Source organism: Hyaena hyaena, unplaced genomic scaffold, assembly GCF_003009895.1.
Source record: "Hyaena hyaena isolate Hyena2069 unplaced genomic scaffold, ASM300989v1 scaffold_60, whole genome shotgun sequence".
NCBI lineage: Eukaryota > Metazoa > Chordata > Mammalia > Carnivora > Hyaenidae > Hyaena > Hyaena hyaena.
The window spans coordinates 106414-118201 of NW_024080692.1; positions in this window are offsets into that span (position 1 = coordinate 106414).

The following is an 11788-nucleotide window of genomic DNA, read 5'->3' on the forward strand; positions in this document are numbered from 1 at the left end:
ATCACTGGTCTGCCAATAACTGGTGAATTTAGAAGGAGGAACTTAACAGAGTACCATGGGGGAGAAGAAGGGGAGAAATAGTGGGGGAAAGGAGGAGAGGCAAACCATGAGAGACTCTTGAATGCTGACAAAAACTGAGGATTGATGGATGTGGGGGGGAAGGGGGATGGGCACGGAGAGGGGCACTTGTGGGGATGAGCACTGGGTGTTATATGGAAACCAATTTGACAATAAACTATTTGAAGAAAAAAAAAAGAAGAAGCTATTGAGCCTCTGATCACAGCCTCAGTGGACATCTTGAGTGCATTCTTTTTTTTTTTTTTAATGTTTTATTTATTTCTAGGAGAGAGAGAGAGAGACAGTGTGAGCAGGGGAGGCTCAGAGAGAGAGGGAGTCACAGACTGAAACAGGCTCCAGGCTCTGAGCTGGCAGTCAGCACAGAGCCCGACGCGGGGCTCGAACCCACGAACCGCAAGATCATGACCTAAGCGAAAGTCGGACGCTTAACCGACTAAGCCACCCAGGCGCCCCTTGAGTGCATTCTTTTGAGATGTTGAGTGGAGAATCCAGGTACCCATGCCCAGACTCCTGACCCACAGAAACGATGAGATATTAAGTGTGAGTTGCCTTAATCCACTCTAGCTGTAGTAATTTGCTACACAACAATAGGAAACTAAAGCACTATCTTTAACACAGATACTTATTTCTTTTTCCTGGTTTTATTTTCACTAATCTGCTTCCAAGAACACTTCATCCTATGTGTTCTTAGCATAAATGATCATTATTTTTCTGGCTTAAATTGATCAGCATAGAGATTAATGTCACATGAACTAGAGAGACCACATTATCAAGTCACATGAAGCATGCTCAACTGGTAGCCCCCAAGACTCCTCCCACAGAGTTAAGGCAATTTGCTTTTAGCTGGGACTCATTCTGAGCCCACCAGTCAATAAAGGCTTTGTTCCTCACTGAATACCTTACAAAGAACCCTTGAATTATGAAGGTGGAAGTTAATGAAAGAAAGAGAAATATATATGGTTAAACCTAACAGACAAATTCCATTAGCCTAAAAAATCAGAACTATGAACTTGGTAGCTTCCTCTGAACTCCTTTTAGGGTCTCAAAGCCAGCTACCCCCAGAATCCACACACCTGACCAAAAGACTACTTGGTTCAACTACTTGATTCTCCAAATGTGGGACTGTACTGCGAGGCAAAGCTTCTTAAGGATTTCATCCACACATTCTCCATCTTCTGATTTTACACGTGCCACTTGGGCTCAGTGGGCGACTGGATAATCTGCTTCTCATTTTTAAAAGAAGTATAATATTTATCAAAGCATCTGAAATATTTATGAGGCAGAAAAGAACTTAGGAGATCTTTTCTAGTCCCTGGTCTTCAGAGGGCTGCAGATAAGCCATCACAGAGTGTAGATACTCATCATCTTGCAAGAAATTTCCAGTAAGGAAGATAAAGCACAGCTCCATAGAAACCTGTGTCACAGAATTTACTATCTAACACTCAATTCTGTGTAAACCAGTTTCTTAACATTGGCACTACTGATATTGAAAGCTGAATAATTCAGGGGCACCTGGGTGCCTCCGTCCGTTAAGTGCCCGACTTCAGCTCAGATCATGACCTCACAGCTCGTGAGTTCGAGCCCTGCATGAGGCTCTGTGCTGACCAGTCGGAGCCTGGAGCCTGCTTTGGTTTCTGTGTCTCCCTCTCTCTCTGCCTCTCCCCTGCTTGCACTCTGTCTCTCTCTCTCAGAAATAAACATTAAAAATGATTTAAAAAAAAAAGAAAAGAAAGCTGAATAATTCTTCGTTAGGGGACCATCCTGTGCATTGTAAGGTGTTTTGCTGCATTCTTGACCTCTAGATAACAGTAGTAACCCCTTCCCCAGTTATGACAACCAAAAATATTCCAGACATTGACAAGCATCCTCTTGAAAGGAGAACTTTTGGTAAAAACTCACCAATGTGGTGGCTAAGTCCCTGCATACATGTGAAGTCATGCATGATGACCATTTCTATACCGAGAGCAACACCCGCCTACTTTCCATTGTGCTTCTCAATATGGGGCCCACTAGCCCCATGTGGCTATCAGCCCTTGACACATGGCTAGTCTGAACCGAGATGTGTCGGGAGTGTGAAACAAATACCAAATTTCAAAGACTCTGATAAAATGAAAATTGTTACGCATCTCATTTTTCATTGATTACATGCTGAAATAAAAATACTTTGCATATATTAGGTTAAATACAATAGATGACCATAATCCATTCCAATTTTCTTTCCCCTTTTTTAATGTGGCTCCAAGGGAATTTGAAGTTACATATATGGCTTGCATTATATTTATAGTGGCCTGTGCTGCTCCAGAAAGCCCAAGCACTTGGCATGTGAAGTACTTTTGTTCCTCATTAAAGCACCAGTATTTAAAGAATGTCCACTGTGTGTGCCTAGGATTGCATTCGTTGCTTTTGGCTACATCTATCTGAGTTAAGTTCATTTATGTCAAGTGTTGTCATTTCATCTTACAGATAGAAAAGTAGAGCTCAGGAGATAAATCACCTAAAACCACTTTTCCAATTGCAATGCCAGAACCAATTAAATACAACCTATTGCTCCTCATCTCCAAATAGTTTTTAGTCACAAGATATATATGTCCCTAACATGACAGTATGTTTCTTCTATAATTATTATAGAGATAAAAATCAGATTCCAAAGAAAATACTTTCCAGACACCTTTAAAGACAATAAAGCCTGCGTTTGTTTGAAGGGAAAACAAAAACAAATGGAGGCCTCCAAAGGCATTACTTTGTATAATAATTTAATTAATAGCATGTTGAGAAAAGAAAAACATTTTCCTTTACGTTTTCCGTCACTTTCGATTTCCTTTTGTGGAGACTTCCACAGTCTGTGGTGTTTGATGCAGGTCCCAGGCTTTTTCCTGCGTGCTTGATTTGCATAATGGGCTGCGATGCCTCATGGGCACTCGCTTAAGATCAACTGAGTTAATTTGCTTTCTTAACTCAGGTTTAAGTGTTTTGTGGGCACTAAAGTCAAGATCAACTGAGTTAATTTGCTGCCTTAACTCAGAAAATGAGATTCAAGGTTGCCTCAATTTCTTTCTTTTTTTTTTTAATTTTAATGTTTATTTTTGAGAGAGAGAGACAGAGCATGAACAGGGGAGGGTCAGACACAGAATCTGAAGCAGGCTCCAGGCTCTGAGCTGTCAGCACAGAGTCCAATGCAGGACGCGAACCCATGGACTGCAAGATCATGACCTGAGCCGAAGTCAGACGCCCAACCAGCTGAGCTATCCAGGTGCGCCTCAATTTCTTTTCAAGTATCACTATAATCATGGTCATTTGAGGAAGGGGAGGTCCAAAATGTATGCCTACTCTTTCCCGGCTAGAAGCAGAAGCAAACACACAGGAGAGGGGGTCCCCACACGTTTTACCTGTGAACAAGAATGAGAGGCGGCAACCACAGCTAAAACTAGTAAATTAGGTGGAAGCAATCACAGTCCAACATTTTCCTACCCAAATGAGTATAATCTGCGAAAAGGCTTACTGTTCTTTTTTTTTTTTTTTTTTAATTATTTCTGAGAGAGAGAGAGACAGTGTGAACAGGGGAGGGTCAGAGAGAGGGAGACACAGAATCTGAAGCAACTCCAGGCTCTGAGCTGTCAGCAGAGACCCCGACACGGGGCTCGAACCCACGAACCATGAGATCATGACCTGAGCTAAAGTTGGAGGCTTAACCAACTGAGCCACCCAGGTGACCCAAGGCTTACTGTTCTTTATCAGAGGCCACTATTACAGCCCTTCAGAGCACGCAGGGCATCCGAGAAAGGCTGCACGCCTTTGAAAACTTGAAGACAATATCCGGGGACAAGAAAAACGCAACTGAGATCTGCGGGAAGCAAGACAGCAGAGGAGGGCTCATTTTAGAAGAAGGGAGGGGTTTGGGAGAAGCCCCCCAGGACACCTGAATGTGGCGTCTCTAAAGAAGATATTGTGCCATCCACCAGAGTATGTGATTTGAGTAGAAAACAAGACTATCAGCATAGGTATATATTTACTTATTTACATTCATTTATTCCATTATATCCATGTGTTCTCTCACTTTTCATAGAAAAAATATGTATCAGGCACTGTGTTAAATGCCCTGGGTTTCCCAGTGAAAGGAAGAGACAAGTAGGCAATTGTCAACACCAGACACCAGACAATTACTCTATTAGAAAATTATTTTTCAACTTGAATTTGAGCATCTACAAATGGAAATGCTGAACTGTCTATCGGAGTTCTGTGGTGCAAGTTGTACCAAATGTCCCTTCATGCTAAAAGAACTATTTTATCCAGTCCCTTGCACTCCAAGTACCAATGATCTAATTTTTTTTTGCTATTCACATAGTCATTCCTTCAATAATTCTTTAATTCAATTTTTTCCCAGAAGATGGTTAAAGCAGTCAGTGTGTTTTCCTCTTTAGTTTTTATACAAAATTCATTAGTAGGAGACTATCTGTAAGAATTAAATAAAAACTCCTTCTTTAAAAAAAACCTCCATCTTGCTTTTGTTATATCAATGGGATGAATTACATTAATTCATAAATTTTATCCTTTTAACAGTACATTTCTGAAAACATATGAGAACTTGATGAATTGTGCCTCGTTGAAATTGAATGGTTTATATCAACTCGTAAACTTAATTGTTTTTAACATCCTACACTCATAGAAACATATGAGCACTTGATGACATGTTTCTAGTTGAAATTCCTAGGGTGTGTATCAGCTTATGTTATGTGTTTTCCTTCAGGAAAGCATCTGACCAGAGTCAGATGATAAGTCAGTGAGTCTATTCCTATCCATCAGATATCTCAGCTTTGCAAACTCAAACAAAAGAGTTTCTTCCACACATCCTTACAGTGCTGACTTCTCTTTATTCCAATATCCGCCAAACTATTTAAAATTCCATAAGTGTTCAAAGAAGCATGTACCCCAAATTAGAAACACTATTCCAGCTTCATTCCTCTAGCAGGCATTTATGGAAGCCAGATTTTACTGTTGTGGTGTTTGTAATTGAAAGTCAGTAATAAGCATTGAAACAACACCAAGTCAAGGAAGTCCAAGGTAAGATTTGATCTGCAGGCGTAGCGCTTCTTAGAAGTGGGTTCTAGTGAGAAATGTGACTCACGCCAATAAAATTAACTCCAGAATTCAGCGCTCAAGGCTCCACTGCGCTAAAATTCCATGTATTGCAAATTGTGCTATTTCCAATTTCTTTTAGTAATAAAATGCATGAATAGCCCCAAAAAAGGCTATAAATAGTCAACAATGCCAAGAGCTTTTTGTCAGAAGCTGTAGTAGAACAGAGGGACCAGAGCTCTCTGATCCTGTTCTCTCTTCCCTTGAGCGATACTCCACAATAACTCGCTAATCATTAATAATTCCTTTGCCTATTTATTTCAATGAATACATAAATCAACTATTTACTCTAGGATGAGACATGGGAAATTGTTTGAAGCCAAAATTCTTTTGAGCATCAACAGTATGGAAATTGTTGGGGCGCCTGGGTGGCTTAGTCGGTTAAGTGTCTGACTTTCGCTTAGGTCATGATCTTGCGGTTCGTGGGTTCGAGCCCCGCGTCGGGCTCTGTGCTGACTGCCAGCTCAGAGCCTGGAGCCTGTTTCAGTCTGTGACTCCCTCTCTCTCTGACCCTCCCCTGCTCACGCTGTCTCTCTCTCTCTCTCTCTCTCCTAGAAATAAATTAAAAAAATGTATATATTTAAAAAAAACAGTATGGAAATTGTATCGTCTTCTGTTTGAACTCTAAATAAGTGAAGGCAAAGAGGGAGGAAAGAATAAGACTGAATGGTAGGTAATTTGCTCTGTGCCTTTGCTAATCTAATGCCATCCTTTTAGGTGGGTCCCGTACTGTGTTGATAAAGCAAAAGACAGTGATACCTACTGACTTTTGATGAGGTTGAGTGGTGTGCCATGCCATGCGAGCACAGTTTCTGTGTTTGCCTTTCTTCATTACATTCTCCCTTTACTTAGGCTGTTCAGTAATTCATACATTATTTAGTGAGGTAGACAGAGGCAGTAGATACTGCTTTATTTCCTCAACACTACATTGAACCAACCTAAAAGCATGACATTTGATAAACAAAAGAATATAACAATTACTTAAGCTTCAGAGTCTTCTGATCACGATTGCCTTCTCAAAAAAGTAAAAGGTTATTAGAAAGAAGGTAAGATGCAACTGATAATAAAACAGACGACACAACACCACACAGTATAATATATTTAAGGAGGATGACCACTTGTCCCTTCCTAACAAACCTGATGATTAAGCGACTGGTTTCCTGTACACAGAATTGCAAAATCGAGATTTTTTTTTTTAAATTCGATGCAATGGTAGTGTTACTTTCTGATCTCAGTGGCTTGTAAAATGCCATCTTCAACAAGATCTAACATAGTATAATCCCTTCTGAAAACCCCAGGGGAATTATGTAATACAAGCAATTCAGAAAAGTGTCAAAGTTTAATTTCTTCTACCCCTAGGCAGGTTCCAAAACGATCCTCAAAAATTCCTCACCGTCACCAAAGTTTAATTTATGACTGAAGAGTTTTAGAAAGTCCTACCTGTCTCCCAGTTCCAGGCAGAGTTTTTGAAACTGTATCCCTCTCTTTACTGTGGTTTCCATAGTGACAATTGGGTTTGAGTTTCATTGTGAGATGGTATATTCAATAGAAGTGGAAGTAGCTTCCCAGTGTCAGTGCTCTTCAAGCCTGATAGGGTCCTATGACATTAAAGAAATAGATGATCTTTGAAAACAATGTCCCTAATTATATCTTGCTAGAAATGAAAACAGTTACAACTTAGGAAAAAAGTGTTTAGAATACATTTGAATATAAGTTATGTTCCTCTTGAAGGAAGAAACCCCTCTTTCCCCCCAAATTTTATATACGTAACTGTTATACATAGATAAATGTTATATATATAAATATTATATATGTGTGTGTGTGTGTGTGTGTATATATATATATCCATATACATGTGGTAGAATTCTAGATACAAAAGGTTGAGAGATGTCTTCAAGATTATCTAATCTGCTGTTGACAAATACGCAGTTAAGCAAAGAGAATGTTAAAGAAAAAAAAAGAACATTTCTTGCTTCCTGGGAATATGCACTACAGAAACATCAACACTACCTACATGAGAAATAAGCAGAGACAGGCATCAAGGAGGAGAATTTTTTTTTCTCAGTTCCAACACATTGGAGATAAAAATTAATAGGCAAAGTGTATCAAAAAAAAACAGATGCTGTGCTGAAAAGCCCTTCAGGCAGAATTGCGTCAGCTGGCTTTCTCCGGTGAGGCAGGACTTTACCGACTCACAGAATAATTGCTACATACTCCAGTCAAAGCATTTTACTGTACCTGGCTTTATGCTCAAGCAACCGTCCATTGATGGGGAGAGGGAGTCCATGGGGGCTTGAGTGACAGCCAGAAGATGCATGTGGTTTCAGATTATGTTACGTTTAATTTGAAAAGTGCTGTCTCTCGACTTCCTAAATGATTAGAAGCCTCAATAATTGTTTACTTTGCTTTTTAACCTAAGCAAAGCAGTACCAAGCATTATTTGTAGCATTTCAGGACTCAAAGAAAAGGTTCACACCTTCACACTTCTAAGTATGTAACAGGTAGGTATGTCAGTAAAACACACGTGTGTGCTCACGCACACAAACACACACACACAGAAGTGACCGGAATGTTGTAGTTAAAAAGAAAATAGAAATGATTAAAATTATCTCCACACATAGAGAACATACAATGAAATTAACAAGGCAAATAGTGCAAGGATATTGTGGAAATTATTTTAACCTAAAAATGACATCTTCTTCATGCCTATCACAGTATAGCAGCATTGCCTGGCACAGTGGATCTCAAAGTGTGGCCCTGGACTAACAGCACCAACATCACATTAGACCTTGTGGTAAGTGTGAATTCTCCGTCTTCACCCTATACTCACTGGATGAGAAACTGTGGGGCCAGTGATCTGTGTCGTAACCACTCCTATAGGTGAAGCCCTTGCCTGCTAAATTTGAAAAGCTCTGGCCTAGGATACTTCTCAAATCCTGGATGTACCATTAAAATCCTAGATGCACATTAACAATCCTGATTCGACGAGACTTGCTCCCCAGAAATTTTGACTCGAGATATTTTTAATTCTGCCCTTGATGATTTTGATGCAGTTGGACATCTGACTACAATTTGCAAACACTGGGTTAATGTTTCAGAGTGTGGCAGTTAACGTTAAAAGCACAGTATGACCATTTCTTATCTTTAGGCTAGTCACCCTGAGTCCATTTGTTCATCCGTAAATAATAATTGCCTATCTCAAATGATGGCAGTGAGGTTTAAGTGAAATAAAGTATAAAATTGGCCCAGCAGAGTGCCCAACACAAGGTAAGTGCTTAAGAAGTGATAATCTAAGATGGTTTATCACTTCCCATATTGCTGGGGATTTATTTTAAATGTCTAATATTATCAATAGTGTCTAACTTAATCCAACATGGGGGAAAACACCCCCACTTATGTAGATACCTTTGGTCTTACTTGAAATTCAAAAACGACACGGATTCAATAGACTTCTGCCAGGGAACAAGAACTTGACTCCATCTCAGAAAAACATAGAGGTTTCTATCTTTTTGTGATTTTTTATAAAATATTTATTTCAAATAAAACAAAATGGTATAGTAGGTAACAGCACAAACTCTAGTTCAGACTGCCTGAATTCAGACCCTGGCTCCTTCACCTTTTGGCACTGTGACCTTGATTTAACCCCATGGACCTCAGGTTTGTCATGAGTAAAATGAGGATGATAATAATTCCTTACCTCATAATGTTGTGGGGAAGATCAAATGAATTAATAAGTTCGGTGGATTCAGAAGAGTGCTAGCTATGAACCTTCCACAAATACACTTATTATTTAGCTAGAAAACCAGGAAAGTTAGTTCTTTATGCACTGATTATGATAAAAGGCATCAAATTTAAATTTAATAAAATGAACCAAATTTCAACTTGAACTTTTGTCTCGGTGATTACATAGAATTACTGGTAAGGTGAGCAATGCTGTATAATTCTGAATAAAAGGAGATTTTTAAATTTACATTATTAATACTGAGTACAGATGTTTAAAAATGAGAGCAACTTCTTGTTTGCCTTGAGAATGGAGATTTGAGTAATGCCTCAGGTCAAGGGAAGTATAATGCTATTGCTTTATCTACTGTTGGGTACTCAAGAGTGATTAGAGTCCCATTAGCAGATCTGAGCAAAGTGTAAAAGAAATTCCTCTCTAAATATATGAGAAACCATCCCGATGACCTATTTTTTAATTAAAATTTTATTAGATATGTAAACTCTGGGAGAATCAAAGGCACAGTTTAACAACTGAAATAAGTCCATATTTGATAGACTTAAGATATCTGAAATTTACTGAAATGTTCTGACAGTGGCCCAACTTAGGGGAAAACAATTTGTAAGAAAAGCAGATAAAGAGAATAGGCCATTATCATGCATTTGCTGAAAACACTATATATGAGCCCAGAAAACTCAAAGAAAGCTAACTTCATTGTAGTTCAGAAACCTACACTTTTTGTTACAAATAGTTTATTGTCAAGTTGGTTTCCATATAACACCCAGTGCTCATCCCCACAAGTGCTCTCCTTCATGCCCATCTCTCCCCCTCCTCCCACACCCATCAGTCCACATTTTGTTCTCAGCATTCAAGAGTCACTCATGATAGAAACCTACACATATTTTAAGGCCTGGTTTGCCTTCAAATACTTCATATTGCAAGGTCAGTGTGGTAAATTCTTTCAACGTTTAATCCATAAAAAGAAGATTTCATATTATCCTTGAATTTGTTTCTTATCTTAAAATATCTACTTAACCTTAAGAAGCTTAGTTCTTTGGGGTTCTTTCTAGAATCAAGCAAAACTCTTGCATTATATGCTTTTGGATACACACAAAGCAGTAATATCCCAGCACCCACTCCCCCCAAAACTCAAAGTCCCATTTCATTTCCCTTCACAATTGACAGCCTTAAAAAAGATAAGATGCAAGCAAAGGCTTTCTCACATCTTTTGCTGAGAACATTGCAGTCATATCCTTACTTAACATCAGGTCTTAAAATAGGTATATTATGGCCTCTATGGCAAGTTACAAATTTAGAAAATGCAGCCCATCATCACTAGATAGCCCACAAGCATCCTACAGCAGATTCAAAATGCAAGTTAAGGGGTGCCTGGGTGGCTCAGTCGATTGGGCATCCAACTTCAGCACAGGTCATGAACTCACAGTTTGTGAGTTCAAGCCCCGCGTCTGTGCTGACAGCTCAGAGCCTGGAGCCTGCTTCGGACTCTGTGTCTCCCTCTCTTTCTGCCCCTCCCCCAGTTGTGCTCTGTCTCTCTGTATCTCAAAAATAAACATTTTTTTAAAAAATGCAAGTTAACAAAAACAAAAAGAAACAAACAAACCAGGAAAGCACAAGGAGGTTTTTATTGACCGTTAAAGTTAAAAGGTTAAAATTATATTTGCCTAAGGTCATTGTTCACTTTTATGAAAGGTTTAGGATAGAACAGATTAGGATTGAGTAGAATAAGGGTATAGATGGAGTCTAAGATAATCCTAGGCAAAATTTCAAATGATTTAAATTTCCAAATCTCTTCTTTGGGTTGAACGATAAGAGACTGACATTTTTGTAGGTCAAAAAGAGTGACTATTGGCAATTTTATATGATTCAACCTTGATACATCTGGGGGAGGGGGTCTTTCTCTCCCCACCCCAGGTGCCAGCAGCCTTTCTACTGCCCAGATCCCCCAGAGCCCAGCTGCATGGCATCACACTGGTTTGCTTCCCTTCAAATCCTTCATTCTCCAAAATCAGCTTTCACCTGCTCCAAGTGAAATCTTAAGTAGAGGAGTTCAAATAAAGTCAAGGTATTTAGTCCATGAGGGAAATACTTATGGATAGATGGGCTTTCTAGGACTACTTAAATCAAACCATATACACAACAAAACTCTACCTTACATACCTATACAAAGAAAAGAAAATAATAAAGCTTAAAAAATAAAATGAAACAAAACAAAATAAGCAAAGCAAAACAAAACAAAATAAAATAAAATAACTTTGCCACAACTACGAGCAAGCCTATACAATAACGGTATTCAAACACATAGCTCTAGGGATCACTTCTCTTTCACCTGAAATCCAGAATGATTGTTGGCAGTCAAAGTATTTATTTAACTCAAGTGTTCTCTGAGTGATCTTTTCTCCTTTCAGATCTATTTTTCCAAGTGAGCCTAATTCAAACTTATGAACATGTCATGGGTATAATATTTTTGATGTTACTCCAAGTTTCTGTTTCCTCATCAGTAATCCACTTGCTCTGTGCCCAGCCACATCTGCCATGATTTTACTTGAGAGTCAACGTAACATGGTGACTGGAAGCCTGGACACTGGGCCTGCCAAGGTTTAAGTCTTGGCTCCACCACATAGCAGCTTGGCTTTGGGCAAGTTGCTTAACTTCCTGTTCCTCAGTTTCCTCCTCTACAGAGGAAGGGCGATACTACTTATCTCACAGAGATGTTAGAAGGATTATGTGAATTCAACAAAATGAGCTAATATTTGTAAGTGCTCAGCAGACTGACTGTCCTACCATTCAACATTTGTTAAAAAAACTATAGCCACAGGGGAGAAGGGAGGGTACAAGGAA